Consider the following 13,610-nt stretch of genomic DNA (forward strand, 5'->3'; position numbering starts at 1 on the left):
AAGTTAAAAGTGTGAACAATCTTTTCTGGGTTACTTCTTGTAACATGGTAAACTTGACCAGACAGTCTCCAATATGAACTGTGCTTGCACAGTATTGCATTCAAAGTGAATCAAATTCAATCATTTTTGGAACAAAACAATAAAAAGTCTGCCATGTTGTTGTAGGAACAGCTGTACATAAGAACTATCGAGACAACTCAACCTTCATGATGCATCTCGCACTGGAGCTCCACTGATCTAAGACCAATAAGGATCTTGGTCTATTGAGACCCTAGGAAATACGCTGTGATTGAGACTTTGGGGTATGATAGAATCAAGGGAGAAATCAGTGGTATAGGTGTCAGGGCCTTGAATGTCACATGGTGATTCGTAGTCAGGATGCAGTTGGAATCATGGGAATTGATGGATAAAAAGGAATATGGTGGCTTCAGATAGAGTGAGACCAGCTAACAGAGGGAGATTTAGTATGTTTACATTTTTTCTTCACACCCATATCCCTTCCTTCTTTGGCATCCACTAGTTTGTACTCACCAGTCTCTGGCCAGCATTCCAGTCACTCATCCTCCCACCCCTATCTGCTGATCTCTCACCCTTGGACCCTCTGTGTGACCTGCAAACAGCCCACCAATCTCTCTGCAATCTGTCAACCTCAAAAGCTATGACCCCTCACCTCAGCTACCAATAATCCCATGATTTACCAATCTCCTTGGTTCTGACAATTCCACTACTGAATTTTCCCTTACCCCCAAAATCCCCCAAGGCCCCTGACCACATGATTCCTCTGGATGTCCAATAAGTGGTCCAACCTCCACCACTCCTGGCATTTTCTTACTCTAACCAACCACCATCTGCCAGCACGTTCCCACAGACTGTTTACCAGATTGGACAATTCCAGGTCAAATCCATGTCTATGACTGATGGCCCTAGCTACCCACCCTCTAGTTCCACTAATCCCTTGGATATTGCTTTGTCTAATTCAATGTTGTAACAGCAAGCCCCATCCAATACAGTTTCTCCTGTTCCACTCCCATGACTATCCAGCACACTGGAATCCATAGGTCCATTTTTTTCATGTCCTCACAAGTGATCATGACCTCTCACTAACTCAATGTCAATGACATACCCCTCCCCATGCACATAACATCAGCCACCAAACCTAGCTTTATACTTGCACATGACGCTTAATGATGTTGGAAGCTGTAGATTTAATGAGGGGAGAGCACAAAAATGGGTGAAGGGACGTATATTGGATTGAGGTGGAGATCAACCATGACCTGAGTGAATGGCCAAGCAAGTTCAAGGTGCTAAATGGCCAACCACTAAATGGACTATTTCTAAACAAAGATATCAGTATTAAGCAGAATCTAGAGTAAGATTGCTGAAACTAATCTCTTTCATTTTCTGCTAGGCTTACAGATAAATTGCATCTATCATACAATTTACTTGTTCTGGCAAAGTTTATAATAAGAATCTGAGATGGAGCACTGGTCGTTCATTGGAACATCCAGACAAGAGAGATTACTGGAACAGTAAGCAACTCACACTTAATTTCAAAGCTGAAGTTTTGTTCAAAGTTCAAAGTAAATGTAATATCAAAGTACATATATGTCACTATGTACTACCCTGAAATTAATTTTCTTACAGGAATTCACAAGAAATACAATAACATCAATGAAAAACTACACACAAAGACTAACAACCAACCAATGTGCAAAAGAAGACAAACTGTTGCATATACAGTGACAAAATAAGAGATAGGTACATAGATAAATCTGATAACATGATTTGTAGAGTCCCTGAAAGTGAGTGTATAGGTTGTGGAATGTGTTCAGAGTTGAGGAGAGTGAAGTTATCCATGCTGGTTCAAGAGTCTGATGGTTGAAGAATAATAACGGTTCCTGAACCTGGTGGTGTGTGACCTAAGGCTCTTGTACCTCCTTCCCAATGGCAGCAGTGAGAAGAGAGTGTAACCTGGTGGTGGGGGTCTTTGATGATGGATGCTGCTTTCCTATGGTCATGTGCCTTGTTGATGGTGGCCAGTTAGTGTGGTGGGGAGTTGGTGGGAAGATGCGGGGATTTGCATTTCAAATTCACATTTTGGTGAAGTTCCATTTGTCCCAAATCACATCTAATACACAGATTTGTAAACAGTAGAGATTGAGTGATTGACTTATAGAACCGTATAACAATTACAGCACAGAAACAGGGCATCTCAGCCCTTCAAGTCCATGCCGAACTCTTACTCTTACCTAGTCCCACCAACCTGCACTCAACCCATAACCCTCCATTCCTTTCCTGTCCATATAGCTATCCAATTTAACTTTAAATGACAACATCGAACCTGCCTCAACTACTTCTGCTGGAAGCTCGTTCCACACAGCTACCACGCTCTGAGTAAGGAAGTTCCCCCTCATGTTACCCTAAACTTTTGCCCTTTAACTCTCAACTCATGTCCTCTTGTTTGAATCTCCCCCACTCTCAATGGAAAAAGCCTATCCACGTCAACTCTATCTATCCCCCTCATAATTTTAAATACCTCTATCAAGTCCCCCCTCAACCTCATACGCTCCAAAGAATAAAGACCTAACTTGTTCAACCTTTCTCTGTAACTTAGGTGATGAAACCCAGGTAACATTCTAGTAAATCTGCCCTGTACTCTCTCTATTTTGTTGACATCTTTCCTATAATTCAGTGACCAGAACTGTACACAATATTCCAAATTTGGCCTCACCAATGCCTTGTACAATTTCAACATTACATCCCAACTCCTATACTCAATGCTCTGATTTATAAAGGCCAGCATAACAAAAGCTTTCTTGACCACCCTATCCATATGAGATTCCACCTTCAGGGAACCATGCACCATTATTCCTAGATCCCTCTGTTCTACTGCATTCTTCAATGCCCTACCATTTACTAGCTCCTGAATTAGACCAGTTACACATTGATCTAGAATTTCATTGATAAAGAAGCAAAAATAAATAATGTAGCTAACTTCCAAAAAGATGGTTCAACTCTAATCTGCTCTCCTTTTGAAAGTCCTACTTAATTCTGATAGTCATTTCACTTTGAGTATGATTCCAGTTAATTTCTAAATGAATAAACTGTGTATAATCGGACTGCCTGTGGAACAAATTTAGATTGAGTGCATGTAAAATCTGATCTTAATTCATTGCAGAGTTGAGCTCCCCTTTATCTGAAATAGAGGATACTGCCAAGGAAGAAACGTTTGAATGTCAAGTGAATGTTCACTTCACTATGCTACAAGAAAATTCCAAAGACTAAATGTTAATTAAACCCAGTGTCATGACAGTAAAGTCAAAGTGGTAGCACATGACATTAGAGCAGAGAAATGCAGATACAAAATAAAAATCATTAGGCTAAATGGCTGAAAATTAAAACAGCGTGAGTTTGCAAACAGTCAGAAGAAAGGACAGGAGAGGACCGGATATGTACCAAAACATTTTAAAATTGAAAACAGGGATGAGTAAAGGCATAAGCTGCTTGCTTAAATGAACAGAGCAGATCAGTGAGTTAAAAGGTAAACCAAAATGGAGCCTAAAGCTTTCAAGGTGAAAGAGTGTACTCAACGCTCTTAACCAAATGGAGTCGCCAGTTAAAAAGATGAAATAGAAATATTGACAAGCTCAATGTTAAAAATTCCTCACAACAGAGTGAATCTTGAAACTTCCTAGAGAAATCATTCCATTTGAAGTGAGTCCTGGATATCCAAGTGCTATCTGTGAGTCAGGGACATAATTGCAGATTCAGGGTGATGGAAACTGGGACCACATTCCATGCTGGAGCCCGCAGGGAATCCGGTCAGAGGGAGCCGGTGTTCCTTGTATCACTTTTCAGATCCTGCTTCAGTCAGTCCTGGTACAATGTCTGAGATTCAATTGATTTCAGGCCTGCAGAATAGCACGTAAGGGCAAAGGACAGGTTTCAAAATAAAACAATTTGCCAAATATAATTCTTTTAATTATTTCTAAATAATTTTATGTACTTTAATTGTGCTTCATTCTTATTATGTCTAGGCAGTTCCAGAGTGGCTCTGTTTAACAAGGAATGACAAATATACTTGGTGAGAATTGATTATTTTTCAAACCTGTTTATAAGACCATAAGATATAGGAGCAGAATTAGGTCATTTGGCCCATTGAGTCTGCACCACCTTTTCATCATGACTGATCCATTTTCCTCTCAGCCCGAATCTCCTGCCTTCCTCCGTATACCTTCATGCCCTGACCAATCAATAATCTATTATCCTCTGCCTTAAATATACATAAAAACTTGACCTCCACAGCTACCTGTGGCAAAGAATTCCACAGATTCACCACTCTCTAACTAAAGAAATTCCTCCTCATCTCTGTTTTAAAGGACACCCCTCTATTTTAAGGCTGTGTCCTCTGGTCTTAGACTTTCCCACCATAAGAAACATTCTCTCCACATCCACTCTACCAAGGCCTTTCACCATTCGATAGCTTTCAATGAGGTCACCCCTCATTCTTCTAAATTCCAGTGAATACAGGCACAGAGCCACCAAACAATCTTCATATGACAAGCTGTTCAATTCTGGAATCCTTTTCGTGCACCACTTTGAAACCTCTTCGGTTTCAACACATCCTTTCTAAGATAAAGGGCCCAAACCTGCTCAGAGTACTCCAAGTGAGGCCCCACCAGTACTTTATAAAGTCCCAAAATTACATCCTTGCTTTTATTTTCATCTTGAAATGAATGCTAACATTGCATTTGCCTTTGTCACCACAGACTCAACCTGCAAAATATCCCTTGGGGAACCCTGCACAAGGACTCCCAAGTCCCTTTGCATCTCAGATTATTGTATTTTCTCTTCATTTAGAGAATAGTCAGCCCTTTCATTTCTTTTACCAAAGTGCATGGCCGTACACTTCCCAACACTGTATTCCATATGCCACTTCTTTACCCATTCTCCTAATCTGTCTAAGTCCTTCTGTAGCCTCTCTACTTCCTCAAAACTACCTGTCCCTCCACCTATTTTTGTATCATTTTCAAACCTGGCAACAAAGTCATCAATTCCATCATCCAAATCATTGACATATAATATAAAAAGAAACGATCCCAACAGAGGACTGCTCCTGTGGCTCCTCCCACAGACCACTGAATAAAGGCGATTGCGCCATTGCTCCTCCTCCTCAGTCCAGGGGCAGATACTCAGCATGCTGGAGGTCACATTTTACTGCTAATAAAAGCCTTTCAGTATTTACTCTACTTCCAGTCTTTTGGAGTTATTGATGGTGCATCAGGAACACCACTAGTCTCTGGCAGCCAACCAGAAAAGGCTCCCTTTATTCCCACACTTTGCCTTCTGTCTATCAGCCACTGCTTTGTCCATGCTAGAATCTTTCCTGTAATACAATGGGCCTGTAGTTGTTAAGCAGGTGAGATAGCTTATCAAAAACCTTCTGAAAATCTAGGTACATAACATCAACCAATTCTCCTTTGTCTATCCTGCTTGTTATTTCTTCATAGAATTCCAATAAATTTGTCAGACAAGATTTTCCTTGAGGAAACCATGCTGACTATGGCCTATTTTATCATGTGCCTCCAAGTACCCTGAATCCATAACAGTTGACTCCAATACCTTCCCAACCACTGAGGTCAGACTAACTGGCCTATAATTTCCTTTCTTTTGCCTCCCTCTCTTCTTGAAAAGTGGAGTGATATTTTGAATTTTTCAGTCTTCTGGAACCATTCTAGTGTTTCGTGATTCTTGAAAGATCATTACTAATGCTTCCACAATCTCTTCAGCCAGCTCTTTCAGAACCCTGGGGTGTGCTTCATCTAGTCTAGGTGACTTATCTACCTTTGGACCTTTCAGTTCCCCAAGAACCTTCTCCCTAGTAATGGTAACTTCACACACTTCATGACTCCTGACACCTGGAACTTCCACCACACATCTGGTATCTTCCACAGTGAACACTGATGCAAAATACTTATTCAGTTCATCTGCCATTTTCTTGTCCCCCATTACTACCTCTCCAGCATCATTTTCTTGCACTCAGATATCAACTCTTGCCTCTCTTTTACACTTTATGTATCTGAAGAAACCTTTAGTATCCTCTTCAATATTATTGGCTAGCTTACTTCCGTATTCCATCTTTGCCTTCTTAATGACTTTTTAAACATTGCCTTCTGTTGTTTTTTAAAAGCTTCCCAATCCTCTAACTTGCCAGTATTTTTCTCTATTATTTGCCCTCTCTTTGGCTTTTATATTGGCTTTGACTTTTCTTGTTACCGTGGTTGTGTCATCTTGCCTATAGAATTCTTCTTCCTCTTTGGGCTGTATCATGTGCCTTCTGAGTTGCTTTCAGAAATTCCAGCCAGTGTTCTTTTCCAATCAATTCTGGCCAACTCCTCTCTCATGCCTCTGAAATTCCCTTTACTCCACTGGAATACTGATATATCAGACTTTAGCTTCTCTTTCTCAAATTTCAGGGAGGATTCAATCATATTATGATCACTTGTCTCTCAGGATTCTTTTACCTTAAGATCTCTAATCAATTCCAGTTCATTGCAACACCCAATCCGGAACAGCCGATTGATTCCCCCAGTGGGCTCGACCATGAGCTGATCGAAAAACTCATCTTGTTGGCATTCTACAAATCCCCCTCTTGGAATTCAGCACCAACCTGATTATCCCAATCTACCTGCATATTGAAATCCCCCATGGCTATTGTAACATTGCCCTTTTGGTATGCATTTTTATCCCCCCTTATAATTTGTAGGTAATATCTTTACTACTGTTTGGGGTCTGTATAGAACTCCCATCAGGGTACTTTTACCCTTGCAGTTTGTTAGCTCTATCCACAATGATTCAACACCTCCTGACCCTATGTCACCTCTTTCTAATGATTTGTTTTCATTTTTTACCAATAGAGCAACACCACTCCCTCTGCCTTCCTGCCTGTCCTTTTGATACAATGTGTGTTCTTGGACATTAAGCTCCCAGCTATAATCTTCTTTCAGCCATGATTCAGTGATGCCTACAACGTCATACATGCCAATCTGTAACTGTGCAACAGGTTCATCTACCTTATTCCACATACTAAGCACATTCAAATATAACACCTTCAGTCCTGTATTCACTTTTTTCAATTTTCTCCACATTTTACGTTGCAACTCATCTTGTTGACTGCAATTTTGCCCTATCAACAGACTCTCCTCACTACAGATTGCCTCTGTTTGTAAACCAACTACCTCAATCTTTAGCACTATCCCTCCGGTTCCCATCCCCCTGCCAAATTAGTTTAAGCTCACCAGAACAACTCTAGCTAACCAGTCCACAAAGATATTGGACCCCTCTGGTTCAGGTGTAATCCGTCCCTTCCCCAGAAGAGTTCCCAATGATCCATAAATCTGAACTCCCCCACCCCCTGCACCAGTTCCTCAGCCTCACATTTACCTGTCAAATCGTCCTATTCTTACCCTCACTGGCACGTGGCACAGGTAGAAATACAGAGGTTACTACCCTGGAGGTTCTGTTTCTCAACTTTTTAACTAGCTCCCCAAAATCTCTCTTCAGGACCTCCTCACCTTATCAACCTACGTCATTGGTTCCAATATGTTCCAAGACTTCCAGCTGCTCACCCTTGCCCTTGAGAATGCCATGGGCTCAGTCCAAGACTTCCCTGGTCGTGGCACCAGGGAGGCACCAGGGAGGCAACATGTCTCCCTCTCACCCATAGAATCTCGATCCTGTTCCTCTGACTAGGGAATCTCCTGTCAATATTGCAGTCCTCTTCACCTCTCTGCTCTTTTGAGCCACAGGACCAGACTCCGTGCCAGAGACCCTGTCATTGTGACTCCCCCGGTAGGTCATCGCACCTCAATATTATCTAAAGTTGTTGACTTATTATTGAGGAGAATGGCCACAGGTGTACTCTGCACTGGCTGTGTGTTACCCCTCCTTCCCCAACAGTCACCCAGTTAGCTGTCTCCTGTAATCTAGGGGTGACTACCTCGCTGCAGCTCCAGTTCCTTAATACATTGTCTCAGGAGCTGCAACTTGGTGCACCTGGTGCAGATGTGATTATCTTAGAGGCTGGAGAAGACTTCTTACATCCCACACACAGAATACAAAATACTGCCCCTGGAGCCATTCTCACTGAACTACTCTGCCCAAACAGATGAGGAATGAACAAATAAAACAGGGAGAGAGAAACTTACAAGATACTTTACCTTACCCAAGCCTGATCTCGCCTGAGCCTGATTAGCCAAAGCCATTCAAAGACTGGCACACTCAAAAGAATGGCCTCCGTTTACAATAGAGTTATTTTTATCGGCCCCTTCTAATGAATCCCTCTTGTTGATTGGTCGCTCCTCAACTCATGGAAAATGCTGCAAACTCTGCCTTTAAAATCTTGATTGCGTTCCAGGTTAAAACGTAGCTCTTTTTACGCAACCTAATGTTGATTGTCCAATTACAGTTGATTTTTTTAGAGAGACTCATTCTTCTGTATCAATCATGGACAAATTTTTTTTTCAGATATGGCAACTCTGAAGTACTGATCACAGATAATGGGCTGCAGCTCACATGCTATGCGAACACTTTCTACATTCTGTGAGTTTTATCATTAACTCACTTTCTCCAGAGTAAAGGGAAGGCAAAGTCCACATCAGACCAGCACCAAATGCGGTGGAAGATGTCAGTGACTCCACACACACCACGACACAGATCCTATGAGGTCATAACAGAGAAGGCCATTTACTGGAGGAATGGCAACCACTTCAGGTTGACAACCAAGGAGGCTTTTTGGAATCGAGCAAATGAGATGCCAGATACATCACTAACTGTAAAACAGGGACACCACTATCTTTGAAGAAATGCAACTAGTTTGGACAAGATTGGGATGGATAATTATTGACTCAACTACCTCAAGGTCTGTGGGTAAAAGACAGGCACTTAGAGACTGAAAGCAACAGGAATTCTGCAGATGCTGGAAATTCAAGCAACACACATAAAAGTTGCTGGTGAACGCAGCAGGCCAGGCAGCAACTTTTATATGTGTTGCTAGAGACTGGAAGGTTATTTTAATATTTTGAGGGACTTCTTATTCTTGCATTGTCTTTTGATATTTGAGTAGGAATGTATCAAATCTAGTACTGGTCTACCAACAATTGCTACTTTAATATTATTATTAAAGATTGAGAACATCTACCATAAATGCTGCCTGGACAGGGTGAAAAGCATTATCAAGGATGCATCTCACCCTAACCATGGACTTTTTACTCTCCTCCCATCTGGTAGGCGCTACAGGAGCCTCCACTCCTGCACCAGCAGGCACAGGAAGAGCTTCTTCCTTGAGGCTGTGACCCTGCTGAACCTCACATCACAGCGCTAAGCAGTATTGCACCCATATTGTTCTGTCTCAGTACTTTTATATTTGTGTGCTGTAGCACTTACTTTTTATTCACAGTTATTTTGTAAATAACACTATTCTTTGCATTTCTGGTCAGATGCTAACTGCATTTCATTGGCTTTGTATCTGTACTCAGCACAATGACAAGAAAGTTGAATCTAATCTAACCTACCTATTCTTTTACATGTTGTATCGTGCAAATTATTCTAGTTTTAGAAAACTGTTTTGAGAACAAAATGTGCCAGAAGATGGTTGTTAGTAGGAATCCAACTGTGAGGATGCCAGGTGATTCTGTAAACAGTGTCATTGATAAAGTACCTTTGTTGATAGTATGAGGAGTATGTTTCTCTGAGTGAGAAATCATTGCCAAAGGACTGCTCAAGGCAATGAATGCTTTGAAATGTTTGTCAGACAATGAGCCAATCACCATTTTGCCTCTTAATTTTCCCTTATCTGTTCCATTTAAACTCCTTATTTGATGAAACTAGCTCTTAACTTTGTTCTAAGTTAAAATGCTCTAAGTTTTCCAGAATCAGGTTTATTGTCACTGACATTAGTCATGAAATTTGTTGTTTTGTGGCAGCAGTGCAGTGAAAGTATAACAAATTACTATCAGTTACAACAAAAATAAATAAATTCTGCAAAACAGGAGTATCCCAAGGTTCATGGCCCATTGAGAAATTGGATGGCAAACAGAGAGAAGCTACTCCTAAAGCATTGAGTGTGGGTCTTCAGGCTCCATTACCACCTTCCCTAATGAGTAATGAGAATGGGCATGTCCCAGACGGTGAAGGTCCTTAGTGATTGATACAGCTTTCTTGAGACACCGCCTTTGGAAGTTGTCCTTGATGGTGTGGAGGCTGATTGAGCTGGCTGAGTCTACAAACCTCTAAAGCAGGGGTTCCCAAACTTTTATGCCATGGAACAATACCATTATGCAAGAGATCCCAGGTTGGGGACCCCTGCTCTAAAGCCTCTTATGATACTGTGATTAGTGCATCCATACCAGGTGCAGGTGATGCAGTTTGTTAGAATGAGCTCTATAGGTACACTGTAGAAATTTGCTCATCATTGTTGGCATACCAAATCTCCTTAAACTCCTAATGAAGTATAGCTGCTGGCATCCCTTTGCCATGATTGCGTCACTCTCTTGGGACAGGATAGATCCTCTGATTTGTTGATGCTTTAGAACTCAAAGCTGCTCACCCCTTCCATCACTGACCCCCCAATGGGGACTGGCGTGTGTTATCCTGACTTCCCCTTCCTGAAGTCCACAATCAACTCCTTTGTCTTCCACTCGTACACACATTCCCAAATCTGTTAAAATTCTGTAAGTTATGCCAAAAGCCTTTTGTATCTTTCCATAGGTCTTGGGCTGAGAATTATCAAGATACTCCAGTTGAGGCCAACTAGTTATTGATTTAGATTTAGGTTTCATGTATGATCTCTGCTTTTATAATCTATGCCACTGTTTATAAATATAGTCAATCCATATGCTCTTCAACTAATTCATCAACTTGTTTTCCATCTTTAAAGATGAGTATATGTGGATACTAAGGTGTCATTGTTTATCTGCACTTTGCAGTATCATCTCTTGAATACTACGTTTTCCATATCAGTTCACCATCTATCAGCTGATCATTTCACACTTCCTCATTGAATTTCATATCATCCTGTTCCATTTTCTGCATCTTGTTTGAGTTACTTATTAATAACTGCTACTCTGGCCACATTTTGCATCATTTGCAAACTTTATAATTCTGCTCCCTACCCGAAACCTAGGGCATTTATTCAAATTGTAAAGAGCAATGCATAAAATAGGAACGAACATGTTACACAAGCGTCTGCCAATGACCATCTTCAATACTTACTGGCATTTCTGCTGCTGCCTTAGAGGCAATTAAGGGGCAGGCGTTATTCTTCCAGTCACCCACTAGTTTAGAAAGGTCTCAGACTGTTACCTTTTAAGTCGTAGAGATACAGTGAAATTTACAAGACTTGGGTTGGAGCATTGTGGTTTAAACTATTATTTAAAGATAATAGGAAAACATCCTACTGGATTATGTGACTGTGGTAGTCCAGAGACAGTCCAGCATGTTTTGCTGAGCTGTAATCAACACAAAATTGAAAGAAGCATGTTGTTCAAGAGGCTGTCTGGCTTAAATGTATTTTGGTTTTCTATTCAATCTTTGTTTAGCCATCAAGAGAACCAACATCTGATTGAAGAGACTATTATTCAGTTTATACGTGAGGTTAGGTTGTATTTGAGAGTTTGAGTTCCTTGAAGTTCTATAATTAATTATACATCCTGTGGAGGGCTGTAATACGCCTAGATGCGTCTAAACAGCCGGAAATAGAAGAAGAAGAAGAAGAAGAAGAGGTTCAGTTGATTGTGCAATTGGAAATGGGGAGACAAGGATTAGGGTTGGAGCAAAGGACTGATCCTGCTGTTGAGAATTGCTCTCAAGCAGAAAGGGGGGCAGAGATGGCAGGAATCAACAGAGAAGACAGAGGTAGGAGAGGTGAGGTGGTATTGGATTATAGGTGTTGTAAGGAGGCAGGCGGATGACAGGTTTCTGAGAAACAGAAAAAGAACCGGATGAGTTGAGGATTGTAGTGACTTATCGTCCAGTGATGAAGCCAGTAGACAGAATTTAAATAAAAGAAGGAAGGAAGAGTTTAAGGTTTTGTTGAGTTTTGAATGTGTACCTGTTTCTGATATCAATCCAATGAGACTAACTAAGGATTAAAAAAAAGCATTAGGAGATGAGGTACACTGCATAGGTAGTAAGCAATGTGAGAAAGCTTTGGGGTTAAAAGGTGTGGGAAGAAGTGAAAGTGTCAGTGGCTTTGGAGAGTAATCTCTGGAGTGTCTCTAGATGTATCCATGGACCAAGTTAAAATTAATTGTATGCCCTGAGTGACCCTATTAAGTTGCACTGCATCAACTTAACAGCTTTCAAGCTCACGATCTCCACTGCCGAGCAAGAAGAGAGAAATGAGTGCTAACATCCCATGAATAATGGAAAAAAATTATTGGAATAATCATCAATGTACCAGAATGGTTCTTTGCAATTGGTAAACTAGGGTGTGTATGGAGATGGAGAGTAAAAATTGGGAATAAGAATTAGTAACAGATGTACAATGGAATTAGAGTCTGGAATGTAGTTTGATTGAATTATGCGCAATCTAGGAGGATACACTTCTAAAATTTTACATCTAAATGATAGGAATAGCTTTCGCAGAATTTCTGCAATACAAGTGGGCTTTAAGGTGTATTTTTTAATGTCAGTTGTGGTATTTTTCTTAATTCTTTTGACTTTTTCCTGGACACAAGTGTTCAAGGCGCACCATTGGTTGTGCTTTATTTCATTTTTGTTAGTTCCTTGGTTTTGACAAAAATATAAAAGCACACAGCATGAGATTTCCCTCACTAATTTAGTTCAGCTGCTTAATCAAGCTTTGGCTTGGAAGATTTCAACAGCATTTTAATCTGTTAAAGAAAAACAGACACAACTACATGCAGAAAAAATCTGTCAATCTTTGCAGATTACCGCCATAACTAATGCTCTCACTTAAATTTTATTAGAAAATATGAATATAGAACCTTGAACAAAATGATTTGTCTCCACAACACAGACCCAGTACAGAATAAATTACAGGATAAAAAATAAATAAATAGGAGGAACCCAATAAAAATAAATGATAACTGTTACCATCTGCCACATGATAAAGAACTGAAATTTCACTAATACTTTATATTCAAAATCAACCTGTTCTCATCCTCAAACACACAGTGCCCCAATCTGTGAATATATAGTTATGATACAGCTGATTCAGGAAAAGCACAAGACTTCCTTCCTGATCCACGCGAACAGTGCTCTAAAAATTATGCTCTCTTTTCCCATACAAAGGAATTAAAATTTGTTGGGCAAACAATTTATTCAGGCAAAGAGAGTCATAAAGGACAGAATTAGGCCCTTCAGCCTACTATACTAAACAGTCAGGAACCCACTATATTAATCCCATTTACCAGCATTAGGTCCATAGTCTTGTTAGTCTTGGCTAATCAAATACTTGTCTCAAAAATTTCAATGCTGTGAGAATATCTTCCTCAACCATCTTCTCAGGCGGTGCTCCCCAGATTGCAACCATTCTCTGGGTAAAATTATATTTCCTCAAATCTCTTCTAATCTCACTCCTCATCTAT

This window comes from Mobula birostris, chromosome X (assembly GCF_030028105.1).
Source record: "Mobula birostris isolate sMobBir1 chromosome X, sMobBir1.hap1, whole genome shotgun sequence".
Taxonomy (NCBI): domain Eukaryota; kingdom Metazoa; phylum Chordata; class Chondrichthyes; order Myliobatiformes; family Myliobatidae; genus Mobula; species Mobula birostris.